At 37.3% G+C, this 14,828-nt stretch overlaps 1 long non-coding RNA gene across 4 annotated transcripts in view; it reads left to right on the top strand.

The window, feature by feature from the left end:
• LOC121342037 overlaps positions 1–14,828 on the top strand; it is a 32,009-nt gene that overhangs the window by 6,814 nt on the left and 10,367 nt on the right. For 2 of the 4 annotated variants that reach the window (XR_005953496.1, XR_005953494.1), the window contains exons 2-6: positions 364–3,289; positions 3,806–3,979; positions 6,226–6,292; positions 9,323–9,457; positions 11,538–11,681. This is a non-coding gene — a long non-coding RNA (uncharacterized LOC121342037). Of the gene's footprint in view, positions 1–363; positions 3,290–3,805; positions 3,980–6,225; positions 6,293–9,322; positions 9,458–11,537; positions 11,682–12,029; positions 12,113–14,828 lie in introns of those variants that run through there. The other 2 variants (XR_005953497.1, XR_005953495.1) reach the window with 2 other exon arrangements.

Raw genomic sequence — 14,828 nt, forward strand, 5'->3', positions numbered from 1 at the left:
AATCCAGCTTGGGTAATCATGTTTTTATAAAACATTTCAACTTTTTTTTATTATTACTTGTGGATTGTTTTAGTGAGTGTTTAACTTTTTTTTTTTTTTTTTTTTTTTTTTTTTGTAATTAGCAATACTGTACCATATTTCATGCATGAAATAAAGGTGTAAACTTAGGCACAAATCCAAAATGGAGGTCCTTATCAGAGCAAAACTGGAGGAACAAAACAAAATGTCAGTACTATAGCAGAGGTTCCCAAACTTACTCTGCTGAAGTTTGCTCACTGACCTTGATATCTAAAGGACTGTTGGTGCCAATGGTGTTAATTTCTATTTATAGGTGTTTTTATTTTTTTTATATTACTTTTATAGGTATCTCTCAGCAGGACCTCTATCCCACATTCATCAACCTGTGAACCACCTGAAACCAGGACCCAGCCCTGTGCTTAGGGGTTCATCAGCCCCTACTTCACTCCATCCTTTTGTCATCCATCAAAATCTACCCCTGTACAGCAGGCCCCCCTGGAAAGCTGCTCTCATCACAGTACCTGATTAGAAGACATTTGAAGTGAAATGCAAGTGTGGGACTGGTTCTGAGTGCAGCTGGAAGTGCTGTGATGTTCCATGCTTAGGAATAACGTGTGGCCAGTGACTGGTCCCACAAACCCTTCTGCAGATAAGTAATCCTATCAAAGGCAGTTGAGTGCATTTGATTAAGGATTACATGCGATTAGTGGGCTGCAAGGTTGAGAGTACAACTCGTATCATTAATGAGTATTCACATATAAATGCTGCTTTGAGCAGAGATTGAACTAGATGACTTCAGAGGCCTGTTCCTACTAGAATGATTTTTTGATTATCACACTTGTATTATGCAAATAGATAACTTCCTTTATAAAAAAATTCATTAGTTGCATAAGCTGAACTCTAGTAAGTCACTGCCATTATTTTACCTAATTGCATCGTGTAGTAGCGTGGAGTTGCAAATTTGACCCAAGTTTAAGATTAAAAACAATAAGAGGAATACACCCCTGCCTTTTTTGTGTATTGCCTCAAATTCTTTGTATACAGTTTTATGTCAGATTGAATTCCTTGTGCAGAAATTCTTTCCTAGCATACGGTTGACTTTTTCTAGAATTAGTCCAGAGTAGAGTGCCTGAAAATTGATGCTTTATGCACAATTGAGGTGCGTGAATGGATTTAAACTTACTCTGCCTAATTCTTGTACCACTAGTACTGAGATTATGGTAACAAAGGCATCAGTGCAGGTTAGCAGCCTAAGAAGGGCTTGAGGCCCTAAAAACTTTCCAAAGCAAGGGCTCAGAATGTGAGAGGGCATTCTTATATTGAAAAAAAAATCCCAAACCCACTGCCACCCCAACAAATCCCCCCACTGTTAGAATATACTATGTAGAATCTGAATATATGTAGATGTTGAGACACAGCTGGTTGAGTTTAATAAACAATAATCCTTCTTATGTGCAGGGAATCATATGGATTCCTGTGCCTGTATAAACTTTCTACCCATTGATACTTCTGTAACTGTTCTCATTTAGTATTGTTAATTGCTTCCTTTTAAGCAAGAAGTTGGTGGTAAGAAAGGAAATCTCTTAACTGCTGTCTGTAAAAGGCCAATCACTTTCACTTGCATGCAATTAGAAATGTTTTTATGTAACATTTTAAGCCTCCCAATAGTTACATTAATCTCAGAAACAGGCTATAGTTGTTGTCCTGTCTTATTGGTGACAGTATATTTCAGGAAAACACTTGGTTGTATGCTTTTATTTAAAAATACAAGGAGTATGGTAGCATTGCAAGTAATGTGTTAAGGACCTGGCAGGTCTCTTGGGCTTTTAGGGAGTTTAGAAAGCAATTAAAAGGAATAAGAGGTGCTAGGAAGGAGTGGAGTTATTTCTTTATGCTGCTCTTCACCACAGTGATGTTGTGAGCATTTTATTCTTTTCAAATAATGTTGATTGGATGTTATCTGATTATGGGATTAGAGTGGCAAAAGACTGAATGCTAGAATGAAGTGCTAAAGACTCCTAAGTCACCAGGACTCGGTGCTATTCATTCCTTTAGTGGTTGTAAAGGATGAAGTGGCTGATCTGCTAAGAAGAATGCATCTCGTTAGGATGAGATGCTGTGCCAGGAGACCGGAAGCTGTCAAGGGCTGTACATACTGTACTTCTAAACGGAACACAAAGAGCAGAGCTGGAATTTGCAGACCAAGGACTCTTATTTTAATGCCACTTAAGTAGCTTTGAATTCTGCATGGATAGTCTAGTAGTTCAGTGAGCACAAGATACAACAGCTTTCTATGCAGTTGTATCTTAGAGGTAATGAAAAATACCAGCTGCAGCTGGGGTACCTGTCATGTGTCTCTTGCTTGTGTGTTTGTTCCCTAATAACAAGGGCATAGGCTGCAGTCTGTACTTCACTTTCATCTGTTTGTGGCTTGGTCTTCTATATCTATTTGCCCACTACTTGGATTTTTGAAGTCTCTGAATTCTTATTGAACTATAAATGTCTTTTCAATTTTCCTTTTTGATAAAGTTTGAAATCAGGTAGTGGATTTGAAAGTTATAAAAGGCCAGGCCTAACCTAAGCAGGCATGTTTAACTGCATTAATCTCGTCTGTGTTTAGCAGTCTAAACAATTACTAAGTTGCTCCTGTTATTAGCAGACAAGAGAGGGATGAAGCTATACACTGATACACTCACGCACCCTGTTTAGTTCATCCCACCTTAAACTTGCAGTGTATATGGCCTTTGGCAGGAAATTATATTCCATGCAATTTTTGTGAGGCTCTACAGGTCTTCATTTTTGATGTCATTGTGGGGATGATGACCAGTGATGCAGAGGTGGAGCTGAAAGTTAAAGCAGTTCAGTAGTATGGTATGCTGCTTTCAGTGGCAAAGCTGTGATGTACCTTGTAGTTTACACTCAGGTGACAACAGCAGTTTCCTAAGTACTGACAACTGTAGCTGCAATTGGCTGTGTGGTCTTGTTCCCTCACTTTCCCTCCTGTTGCATTAGCACAGTGATTTGTGCCATCATGCAGTGACTTGAATCAGAAAATTGATCCTGACTTCGAGAGGGGTCTGTGGCAAGCAGCAATTTCTAACCCAAGCTAGTTCCTCACTCTGGTCTAGTGGGAGGCTCCACCAGGAGATGGGATCATGGCATAAGGATGAGAACAAGCAGCAGGAGGGTCCTCTCTCTTTGAACTGGCATTTTACCAAATATATGCTCATCAGATTATGTCTCTAGAATCTGTGACTCATCTTGCCCTCAAGTAAGCATCTCCAGTGAAATACTGAATACATTCTGTAAAATCAGAGAAAGTTGTGAGAAACTTGAAGGCAGCCTTCTAAAGCTGTCTGTATTAGTACGATGGTAGTAGATGATATTTGGTGGTTTTAGTTACAAAATAATTTATGCTGGAGGGAGTAACTTGAGCTACTTGAAGATTCTGTAATACAAGCAAATATTCTGCAAAATATATGTATCGTTATAGATAGCCAGGTGAAAGCCTCTTTGAAGAGAAGAAATATATAATGTATGACAAACATCCCTAAAATGCATGGCAATGGTGCTCTGCAGTAGCATTAAATGGAAGTTCCTTATTTGGGCATCTCTGCTTAGATGAACTGTCTGGTTTAATGAATTCATTTATACTTTATCAATCACTGCATATACATATCCTTTATGTATTTTAAATGATATTGTTAAGTAACAAGTTCTTGAAAACTAAGTAAAGTATTTTTAGTAACTTTAGACCAAATAAAGTTGCTGTATTTCTTGCTTTCAGTTCAATTACTTCAGATGATCTGTAAATTTTCAATAATGGCAATACATTCATTCTGCCATTTGGAGGAGCCTGTGCCACAGAATAATGATCTGAAGAAAGCTCACTCATTTGCAAGGAAGAGTCTTCATTTGGGAATTAGCACTGATGCAGCGAAGGGTGCTTCTTCAAGTCCAGGTACATTTTCTTTAATTATACTTGGGTTTGGTATGCTGGCATTTCATTTACATTAGCATATATGCTGTGTCCTGTCAGAGCCTTTGTGTTGGTCATTTGACACATGAAGTATGTTGAAATTAAAAGGCACATGTAGGAGCACAGATACTTATGAGGTGTGTGGAGGGAAATAGTCTGAAAAATAATTCTGGCACCATTTATTATCTTGAGAGTAGCTGTAAATGGGGGTTATGGTCTTAATGATGCAATTCCCTTTTGCTGCATGCTTTTTTCAGACTTTTTGTATGTGTTTATTATATAAATTCAGTATTTTGCTAAGACTGAGTTGTTGCTTTTGATCAAAATGTTATTAAGTCTCAAGTCATTCAGAGGCAGTAAAAAGGAAGGCACAGTTAGGTTTCCACAACTTGGAAAATTTCTACTTTAAAAAAGTCAGCTTTGGAATTTTTAAAAATTTATTTTAATTTTAGTTTTTAAAGTATGTTATCAAATCTTGGCATTGTAACAGCTGACCAGGATTTAATTTTAGACTAATGGTTTCTGTATGTTGTGTTTATTTTTTTTTTCAAGACATCCAATTATTTTTATAACTTAATCATGACTTCACAGCACAAGTTGTTTTCTAGTAATATTCTGTATGGGAGCTATATGCAATGTACAGTCAATAAGAACTATTGGCAGTAAATTAATAAAATAATTGTGAATATTTAAACAGGCACTTGAATTTCTTGTGTTCTCTTTGCAAACTGCGGGGATTCTTTAACTGGCGATGGGTTTAGTGTTCCAACCAGCAGACGAATAAATGATAGTTTGGGAAAAAACCCAACAGCCAAATGCTTCTTATCAGGTAGAGTACAGTTTGTCAGCCATTTCAGTGGTGCACAAATCAAGAATCCTTTAATGATATCTGTATCTGTCTACTCTGTTAGTTAAATTACTCGTTTGGTTAGTTAAATTAGATTTATTAGTAAAATTTCTGGATCATTTGCATCTTTCTAGATGCATCTGTAATCTGGGAAGCCTTAACAGTATCATTTGTTATGCTAAAAATCCTGCAGAATTAAATGAATTTCAAATTTCTTAGGTATATTACTGTGGTATCTTTTGGATCTGGAAACAGAGGCTCCTGTTCTGTGTGTTTTCATGCACGTTTGACTTCCTGTCAGTGCCTTCCTGGTAGAGAACTGATGCTGAGAACTTTCGTGATGTAGAAAGAGCATTGCTTTTTTTTAAGTGTAAGCCTTTAGTTTAGTCCCCTCATTCTTGTAGGAATCATGAAGATGTTGTTTTAAATAAATGCTTTATAATGTAATGGATAATTAGAGGTCAGAAAAGAGTTTAAAATAGCTTTTGAACTGTTAGTGTACTCCAAACAGGAACAGCAGTAGTGAAAAGGAGGCTGTTGCTTCAGTGTACTTCTAAAAATTGAAATGCCTGTCAACAAAATCATCACAAACCAGAATTATCTGGTCCTATTTTGCAGTGTGAATGCTATGAATAGTGTTCACTAGATACAATTTTGAATTCTTGGGGTTTTTTTTAATGATGCAGAATTATAAAAACTGAGGGCTTTGGTGTATCCAAATTTATTTTTAATGTAATTGAAGGACAATATTTATTAAGCTTATTAGGTCCTGCTGGTGAGAATCTATTCTGGCTGTACATGAAGTCAAACTTTAATGGAACACAGTTCCATTGAACCCAAAGTAGGACAAGAGTAAAACAGAAACAAAGTTCAGCATTATTCATAAAAATGCTTATGGTGTCTATAATATGGATATTGAGAGCAGCAAGTGTGGGGTTTTTTTTCAGACTCTTTCAGCAGAACTGTTATTTTCCTCACACAACCTCTGGTGCAAGGATAAAATTGGGTTTTTGTCAAAGAACAGAGTCCTGTATCTAAACAGTGAGAAGGTAAGGTATTTGAGATTATATCATTTCAGCAAGCAGTTAAGAGTAATTTTGGTTATATGTTACTTTGCAGAGAAGCATACAAAAATACTTGATTCATAATGCATCAAGAGGTCTCAAACATTTTATATCAGTTCCTTTTTGCTGGCTGGGGTTTTTTTCCCTCTTTTTATCTCATGGGTGGAATTTCTGAAAGCATTCAGCTCTGCTTTCTAAAAGTGTTTTCTGTGAAATCAATGACTTGACCTGAGTGGGAATGAAGGTTGGTTTATCTTTGGTGAGTCAAAGTTAAGTTGTCAATAACTGATGTTGAAATACCGTCCTTCAAATGCTAGGTCCTTGACATTCAGTGGGATGAGAATCTCAGAACTGACTACTGGGAACTCCCAAGCTGCAGATCAGGTAAATAACTTCTTTGGAGGAGGAAATTGCAGGGGCTTCTTTTTAAAATTATGATAATTAAGTAGCAAAGTGTGCAACTTAAACTATAAATATTTCTCACTTAACATTTAATTTAAAATAGACATGTCTATATTTGTGAGAGGATTTGTTAGTTGCAGTTTGAGCCTTACGTAATTATCTAGTATTCCAACAGTACTGTTTCTAAAGAGGACTTGTGTACTGGCAGAGAACATGAATGTCTAGTTCTAATCCCATTTTCCTACATGAACCTGTGTGTAGTTCAACTACTACAGTAGTAGGTCCAACTACTGTGGTTTCCATTTTTCAAAGACAGAGCTTTTGATATTGAATGTATAATTTAGAACTAAGAGCTTCCATATTAGAGTAAGTGACAGGGGCTCTGTTCAGGTCATGGGATTAACTTGGTTTGTTTCCTGCTTCGGCTAGTCCCCACTTTCTCCAAGGACAGGGTAACTCGGTTAGTGTTGTGACAGCTCAGTATGGTTGGTAACAGAGAGCCTTAAAGTGCCCCAGAACTGGTGCTGCTGTACTTTATTTCTGCTCTTGGAAAGTACAGTGGTGCTGCTGCCTCAGTACTGGGGGCAGGAAACTTAGAGAGGGGCGGTGTGCAATGGCAACAGGAGCTGTTATGGCCGTCTCCAGTAGCTTGTCCTACTTCATGATCCAAGGTCCTCTTTTAATCTGCTTTTTGCGGGGGGATGGGGAGGAAAAAGTGAAAAATAGTTCTGTAATTGTTAAAAAAAGCAGTAAATTTTCCTTGTTAAAAAACAAAGTTTTTCTTCTGTCGTAGTGTTTCAAAGAGAAAACATGACAGATTTGGGTATTTGTTTTTAAGACTTAACCAACTTCAACTATAGACTTACTTCCTTGCCATGTTCAAAACCAGAAAGATAATATAAAAGGATCAGTATTTTGAGATCAAGAATAAAAATTGAGAGTATTTTAAGATAAAAGATTACAACAAATCAAAGAAATACATGATTTACCTTTTAAGATATTTAACTTCAATGGACTGTTAACATCAATGAGATATATTTAGGGTTTTCTATGTTCAGTTTATAGGCAATATAGAATGTGAGAGAAACAGCTGCATCTGAAATAGATCATCTGCTTTAAAAAGTAAGCAACTACTCCTTCCAAGCAATTGCTTAAAAAACCTGTTAAAATACAGGTGGCTTTATAGTAGCTTCCTAATTCATTTACGTAAGTAGAAGGGGAATCACATGCTTATTATAACTTGTGTGTTCCTAAGTGGTGAAGAATACAAGGTTTGGGGGTTTTTTCCCTATAGAAATGAGTAATCCCTGTAATTCTTGCCACAGGATATGCTAAATGATTTGGGCGCAAATTCCTGTACCTCTTGAATTCGTAAAGTTATAGAAAATCTGAGCAACAGTTATTTAAGGTTCTTTATAATTTAAAAAAAATGGTGTAGCACACAGCACATTCAATCTTAGAGAAGTGACGTATTTTAAGAGACAGTTCATTCCACTTTTGGTAAGTTTGTGCCATTAGCACTTTGAAATACAAGTATCTGAGCAATACATAAGCTGTGCATGTACCTCTCTCTGTAGGTAACCCATTGATATATTAGTTTTATGGAATATCTTTGTTCCGCTGTTCTTTGGAACACTGTTAGCTTCCTGCCTGCTCAGAAGGACGTATCTTAACTTGTTCTTGGGATTTGTGTTCCAAGAATGTCTGAGAGGGCTCATGTGGGAGCTGATGTGTAGCTTACTTTAGGGCTTAGCAACAATGGCAGGACTGGATACCACCCAATGTGCTACACTGATTTTGGGTCCCAACATCTTGACATTTTTTTGGGCGCAGACCCAGAAATTTGTTATCCTGCTTATGAACATCCAGCTTAAATGGTCTCCTCTTGGATCCCACTCTTTTATTGTTGTCACATTGAACTGGTTGGCTATATTTTTGAAGGAGGAGAGTCTGATTCCTTATCTATAGCAATACAGCTATGGGAGTTTCAGGGTCTTCCAGGAGAGGACATCTCATTCCTGACATGCTCACCAAGAAGAGGTGATGAAGCCTATGTAGTGCTTTGAAGATTAACTTCATTATCATGCTGTGGAATGGTAATTGTGTAGGTTATGGAATACCATCAAAAAGAGCAGTGAAGCTGATTTTTAAGGAGTAGATTTAAGTATTGCATCCTTCAAGATGCTTTCTGTAAGTTAAAAGTATTTTAGATTGATTTTTACAGAATTTCAGAGCATTGAGAAATTATAGTCTCTGTATATAATAGACTACATTTACTGGCAGGTCTTTAAAGTGTTCTGTTAACTATTTGCAATGAGAACTTTTCTAAATAGAGACCTCATGTTTGTTTAACAAGATTTTCTATGTAAGTATGCCCTTCCCATTAATTTATGATAGCATGCTATACAAGAGTTGTAATGTTAAGTTTTATTTTCAACTTTTTTCTTTTTACTGAGGTTCATCAACTAGCAGAGACCCCCTACTTTTCAGCACCTCACTTTTAATACAGATTGATCCCTGAGATGAGAATGTTCATTCTGTTAAATGTCAATATTTTGCTATTTTTTTAATAACTAATAAACCTATCAGTACATGTGCTAGGTTATGGTCACTGCAGTTCATATTCTTAGTGAGGCACATACAGTTCACCTTTGACAGGTAAGTTACAATTGTAGATATTTCATTTTATCCAAAGAATCCTGGGAGCAGAGGTCTTATTTTAGAGGGAGGTGGAGGTAGGGAGACATGCATTTCTCTTGAGTCTGTTTTGGAAGCTGTTGTAAAGAAGAAAATGCATTCTTGTTTTATCAGGTGATGCTGGTGTCCCAACTCAGTTGTCTGGGAGTTACCATTCATAGTGTCCCAAGGGCAACACAGTAGTTAAAACTTTTTTTTTTTAATTTCTTTTGTCCTTTAAAGAACCCTTGGATAAATAACTAAACTTTATTCCTTTAGAAGCAAAACAGTTGTTTTTTATTGTTTGTGTGTTTTTTGTCTTTTTTTTTTTAACAGCACAGCTGGAATTGGCAGACGCTGTTTCAAACAACCAAGTAAAGTGCAGTTAGTGTGGAAGTACTGTTGTGCAGCTGAACTAAAGGAATTTTGCTGGATAACTACTTGCCTGTTATTGTCATTGGCAAGTTGCAGGTAATTTCCAAAGCTGTGGTCTGACAGAGAAGTAATAATTGCTTTTATGTGTATTTTTCAAGCTAAGGTACACACTTTACTTTTACCAGTGTTTTTACAAAGATTCAAAACTACCACAACCTTGTTGCTAAAAAAATATAGATATATAGTTTTAAAAGAAAAGGAGGTATGAAGAGAATAGTGACACCTGAGCAGCACAGAGAAAACTTTTGTCAGATGAACTCCTGACAGAATCTGGCAGAAATTCAAAGTCTGGTTTGTCTCTAGTAATTCCATTAGCATTTCAAAGGTTGGTGATGTTCTGGGAATGACACAGGAGGGATTATTTTTTAAGTTAGGAATTAGTACTCTAGAGTGTTGCCTGTGCTAGGAATGTTGTTGCTGTCTTGCAATAGGTAAATGGACTATATCTGAGACACTCGGTTTTCTATCAGACGTTTCTCTACTTTATCTGTACTGGCATAATTAAAGTATCAGCCACCTTTCCCCGGTGTGAATAGAGCTGTATCAGTGTAAAACTGTATCTATTGGTACCTTATTTCCTCATAGAAGGAAACAACCCAGGAGCACTGGCCCAATTCCAGGAATTGTTTTTAATTATATTGCAGTTGCTATGCCAGTATAAATTATTCCTATTGGAGATCTTGCACCAGATGAAAGTGACTTCAGTGTAGTTTATTTGCCCTTATCCATACAGCCCCATAAAAAATTACACCACTTCAGTTTCACGGGTTTGATTTGCCTTTGTAGGCAGACTTGCTCTTTACACTGACTTATCTCTATTTGTGCTAAAGGATATAAACAATGAGTGTTTTGACAATGAAAATGCATCTTCCGTTCTGATATAAGCCTAATCTATTCAGTTAACGCTAGAACAAGTACAGTTTACTGTGAAGGTTAGAATATTTCCATCTGGCTGTGTGCACCAGAGCCTATAGAGCAGCTGTACCCATCCTGAATCCTAACAACTCTGTTATTCAGCATGAAGTACAATGTTTTATGTACTCTTATCAATTTTCAACTGCTGTTTTATAGAACAGTGTGTTGCCTCACTTTTCTACTATCCAGTATGTGTTACCTAAGAGAGTTAGGAAGGTTGAAGTCAGAATATAAGATATTGGATCACTTGCATGTGCTTGTTCTATACAGATATTGTTGAGTAGATTCAGATAATCTCTGTTTTAGAGCTGCAAGTGCAGGAGAGATCTTTGATCCCATCTTAAGATGGGGGGAGGGGATTGTGATGGAGAAAAGAACTGAAAATAAGTATAAAATAAGTCTAAGTATACTGCTCTGAGCCTGGGAGCAGTAATGAAAGGACCCTGCTAGAGACTAACTCACAGGAACAGAAAGAGTCAAAAGCCCAGGGACCTTTGACCATTCAGAGAACATTCACTAACTTTAATTAGCTGTTCTCTGTCCTGTGCTTACTGATTGTTTCTTCCACCTCTTGCTGTCCATTCTACCTCTTCACTTCTGCTTCGTTCCTGCATACTACATGAGCTTCCTCCCACCCAACGTGCCCTCCTTACCCTGTACCTCCTTCTATGTTGTTTGCAAGCAAAAGCCACCTGCAGAGTAGAACTACTGTTACATTTACTGCAGTCCTGCTGTTTGTGCTGTGTGTGGACTTTTCCCTTGTGCTGTCTTACCTGTTTAGACTTGTTTTTTTTTTTAATGTGGTCAGGGACCTTTTACTGTTCTGTGTATTTGCTCTATCCAGCATAAATGGAATTTCAGTTGTCATAAGTCCTTAGAAGACCTTAAGTATAGTTTAGAATAATGTTCCTTTATCCTGTTCTTTTATAAAAATCATTCATAAGCAAATGACCACCCTTAATGAGATGAAATATAAGAGATTCCATGGGATAAAAAGGAATTTTGCTCTTGCAGTTTTTCTATAGGTGAACCAATGATTTAAAAGTATAATGTTACAGCTGTGGTTATATTAGTGTCCAGCATAATAGGATGAACGTTTCAGAATGAATTTTCTATTTGCTGTGTTTGCATTTTACTTGCAGTGGTTTGCAAATTGCTGGTTTGTTTTCCATGTCTTACAGCTATATAATTTGCTTTCTAGAAACCATCTTGGTAGGTGTGGATTGCTTGTCAGAAATCCGTTCCGAAGCTTGAGTGCAAAGGAAGCAGGGTACTAATGATGAATAAGAATGGATATCTTGAGGATAACAATGGATACAGCATCTTCAAAAGCAGTGGCATTCTGGTAAGAATTTGCATGTAATTTATTAAACACTACGTGATAGTTCTCAGTAAAATTTGTTTGTGTCTCTCTCTGAGGATTTGTCTGATGAAATTTTCTTCTAAAATGTGAAAAGTAGGAGGATTGCTCTATATCATGAAGTATTTTAAATTCTGAAGCATTGCACAACAACTTTACTTAGCATTGAGTTCTTGCATATAAAAATAATGAAAACATCTTTTTAGAAAAGTGAGTTATTTTAGAGAGGGAGTTAGTGGCCATTTATGGCTCACTGTGAGCCTGTTTCTCTGAATATTTGGAATTGAATATTTTTGAACTGTCATTTTAAAAAAACTGCTTTTTTTCACTCAGAGTATAATCTCTCGTGGCATATTTCACCACTACACATGAGAATGTTCTAACAGGCATTGCATCCAGCTTTGCAGGAGATACAAAACAGGTAATTACTGTCAAACTAATCATAGCTGGAAACTTTCAATCCTCATATTGGTTAAAAAAATATGGCAGCATGCTGAGTGACTGATTGGTACTACTTTGTTGGAAGTTTCACACCATTTAAATAATTTACACAATTAGAAAGTGCAAGCAAAAACACCAATGAAAGTTTTACTGTAACTGCAATATAGTACAAGTGATTCCTTTAAATTCAGTATTTGAAATAACTTAGGCCAACAATTCCCTAAGCAAAAATTTTTGTTTTCACCAAAGCCAAGTATATTGTTATCTGTGTAGATAATGACTTCTTGAAATTAACAAAGAATTTATGCCTCTTGTTTGTCCTACTCTTTGAATCCCACTGCTGGTTTATATTGAAGTGGAACTGTTCTGGTGGCAGCTGGCAGTTCTCAAAGCTCCTTGGTAAGGGTATTTTGAGGTGCTGGATGTGCATATGCTCTGTAGTAAAGAGCAGCACAGACACTGCACATTCTTCTGCTGAGCCAGTTTCATAGCTGAGATAGCTGTTCCAGAGTGTGCTACTTCCAGTGGAATCAGGGTTTAGACACACCTCAGGAGCTCTGAATTTTGTCGTGTCCTGCAGAAAGCAGCAGTGGCTCGGGAGCTGATTCACAAGCGGATTAGGCATTAATCGGATAGTCTGTGCTGGTCAGAGGGGTGGTGGTTCATGTCTCAGTGGTTACAGCCTGTCAGAGGCCTTAGCCCTGCTCAGAGGCAAGGATAAGGAGCTCAGACACATCCTTGTGCAGGAACCCATACTTCCCATGGGCACACAGGGAGGGCAGGAAAACAGGGGTGTGTTCTCGTGGGGGTGAGCACCAGCCAGGCTGGCAGAACCCAGCTGCTCTGGACTCCACTGCACGGTAGAGATGTACATCACAGGAGGTACCTAGGGCAGCATTAATTGAAACAGAGCATCCTCACTAAGATACTGGGGGAGGAAGGACAGAGAGTGTCTGGTAGGGTGAGCTCCTGAGAGGTCTGTGGCCACGCTCCAAAGGTCTGATATAAGTGCATAAGTTAGACCTAAAAAGATTAATGTAAGCAGTCTCCTTATTTGAAATTAGATTGGCAAGCAGGTGACTAAGAGTGACTATTTAATATCCCTTTCTCTAACATACAGTTTTTCATTCTTACTTTCAAGTGGGAGGGAGATAAAATCTGGCCTTCAAAGTGCTATGTACTCATTCCAGTGCCAAAATACAAAACACAAATCAGCAACTTAAATTTAGGGGCATACTAGATTCCCTTAACTGCACTTGGACAAATATGCCTGTTAGATATAGGAATGTAAACTTAGGTAGCTACTTTGATGTACTTATAAATGTTTTGGTTTTTTGACTGCTGTGATTTTGTGGGCTAGTGTAGTAAGAAGCTAATGGAGAGGAAGCTAGGCTGCTCTACAACTTTTTTTTTTTTTTTCATTGCCAGGCTAATCTTTCACTGAGGTTCATTGCACATCAAGTGTTTGGTTAATTATTTTATCTTATTTCTATTTTAAACCAATTTTTTGGGCGGGGGAGGGGTGGAGGGAGAGGGGGCTAAGGGAGTGGTGTTAAGTTCTTAGTTTTAAATTCCCTCAGATCCTGAAGGAGGATACCAATGAAGAAAAACCTACTTTGCAATTTCCATATTGTAGAGGTATCTTATCTGTAGTAGTTATAAAAGTCAAGTCTGGAGTGTCTTTTTCTGTTGATCTTTTCTAAGATGACTGTACTGACTTGTATGGTTTCAAATAAAAACAGTAAAGTTATTGACTTGTAAAAGAGTTGACTGTCATTTTCTGCTTAATTCCTCTTTTGCTGAACAATTTCTGTGATATTAAGTGAATTTGTGGCACTTTAGTAGCTGCAGGCCTGAGGGGGAAAATGTTATAGTTCTTTCACAATTCATTGGTTTGTGGATATTTCTGTTATGTTGTTTCCACACTGAATGACTCATATGTTAAATGAACATGCCAGCCCCAAGGCATGCCCTCGCTATTGCAGCCCACAGTGAAACTTGATGCCATTGCACATAAAAATGTGGAAGATGCTCATATCCGTTTGAATCCTTGGGAAGTTTTGTGCACTTCAGACGCGTGTGCTAGCAATTACTCAACGTATGTTCTTTCAAAAAGCTGTGGTTTACCATGTCTGATTGCTCTTTTTCACACTGTTAATTTGCTGAGTTTGTAAGCTACATCTGTCTTGTAAGCCCAAGTTGGAACTGAGAAATAGTAATTTTTAGTTGTTTTTTTTTGTTTCTTTTAACAAGGTGGAACAGTTTCATTGTATTCATTTCTGGACTATTTGATGAGAGGCTACAGAAGTATCTGATTTGCACTGCCACCTGTGTATTTTTTAAAGTATTTTGACAGATTCAGAAATTGTTTTATTTCGGAAGTTGACAGCACAGATCTAATGCTCTTCACGTTGTGAAAACACTAGTGTTAGATTGAACTAGTTGGACCTGATTACCTTAGCTGTCCTTGAATTTGGCTTTCTTACCCACTGGATTTTTTGTTGTTTAATAAGAACATGAAAGACGAAACAGATTTACCTATTGATGAAGTCACAAAAATTATCACATTACAGAAGCTTCACATCAGAATGCTGCTAGGAGCAGGCTCATTGGTATCTGTAGGGAGAGAGGTGTGCACTCACAGCAGTGAGAGGAAAGGCTTTGAAAAGTATATGAAGTAAAACTTTTCTG

This window comes from Onychostruthus taczanowskii, unplaced genomic scaffold (genome assembly GCF_017590055.1).
Source record: "Onychostruthus taczanowskii isolate IOZ18803 unplaced genomic scaffold, ASM1759005v1 scaffold50, whole genome shotgun sequence".
In the NCBI taxonomy this organism is placed as follows: domain Eukaryota; kingdom Metazoa; phylum Chordata; class Aves; order Passeriformes; family Passeridae; genus Onychostruthus; species Onychostruthus taczanowskii.